The sequence below is a fragment of the Sorex araneus genome, chromosome X (genome assembly GCF_027595985.1).
Source record: "Sorex araneus isolate mSorAra2 chromosome X, mSorAra2.pri, whole genome shotgun sequence".
NCBI classification, from domain to species: Eukaryota; Metazoa; Chordata; class Mammalia; order Eulipotyphla; family Soricidae; genus Sorex; species Sorex araneus.
Window position 1 is genome coordinate 155,825,034 of NC_073313.1, and position 1,368 is coordinate 155,826,401.

Here is a 1,368-nt window from a genome sequence, read left to right on the forward strand (position 1 = left end):
GGAACTTGGGTTGTTTTCATATTCTGGTCACTGTTAATAGTGGGGCAATGAACATAGGAGTGCAGATTGTATTTCTACTGTGTGATGGGCCCACAGAGTATACTCCCAGAAGTGGTATTGCTGGGTCAAATGGGAATTCAATTTCTTATCTTTAGAGGTATGTTCACATTTTTTTTCAAATAGGCTGGACCATTAGACAATTCCATGAACAATGAAATCCTTCCCCTCACCCCCCACCCCCAGGCCAACACCACCGCATCCAAGCAAGCATTGGTTCTTTCTGCTCTGTGGATATGAGCCATCTCTGTCGTGTGAGATGATATCTCCTGGTTGTTTTCATTTGCATCTCCCTGATGATTACTGGGCTTGAGAATTTTTTCATGTGCCTTTTGGCCATTTGAATATCTTCTTTGAAGAAATCTTTGCATATTTTTTCTTCACATTTTTGATGGAGTTGGAATTGTTTTCTTGTAATGTTCTGCCAGTGTTTTATGTATCTTTGTTCTTAATCCCTTATCAGATAGGTATGGGGTAAATATTTTTTCCCATTCTGTGGTATGTCTTTATATCCTGGCCACCATTTTCTTTTGAGCTGCAGAAACTTATTAGTTACATGTTGTTCCATCTCTTTATCTTTGCTTCCACATGCTTGGTCAGTGGTTTTCACCTTTGAAGTCACTTTATCTTCAGTGTTATGGAACGATTTGCCTATGTTTTTCCTCCATGAATCTTATCGATTCAGGTTAGATGTTGAGATTTTTAATCCATTTTGATGTGACATTTATGCATGTGTTAGAGTTTTGAGCTCATTATTTTACACGTAGCTTACCTGTTTTTCCAGTATCAAGTGTTGAAGAGATTGTGCTTGCTCAACTTTTCATTTGTCTCCGTTTATCAAAGAAGGAATGATTGTATATTTGAGGGTATGTGTCAAGATACTTAACTCTATTCAGTTTATCTGCCAGTTGGTTACCATGCAGCTTTAATTACTATGCATTTTAGTACACTTTCAATTTGAGGAAGATGTTATCTTGCATCTCTTTTATTCCAGAAAATCTTTAGCTATTTGTGGGGATTTATTGTTTCATAAAAATTTGAGGAGTATTTGCTCAATTTTTTTACAAAATGTCATGGGTATTCCTATAGTGACTGCATTGAGTCTAAATAATGCTTTAGGGAGTACTGTCATTTAAATATGTTAATCCTCCCAATTCTTTGTATAGCTTGCTAACCACAGTAGTTAAGTTGATTTTGAGATATTTGATTTTGCCAGTCACTACTGTGAACAGTATTTAATTTTTTTTATCTTTCATTATTTATACATAGGAAAGCCATGAGCTTTTGTGTATTGATTTTGTAGCCTGCAAC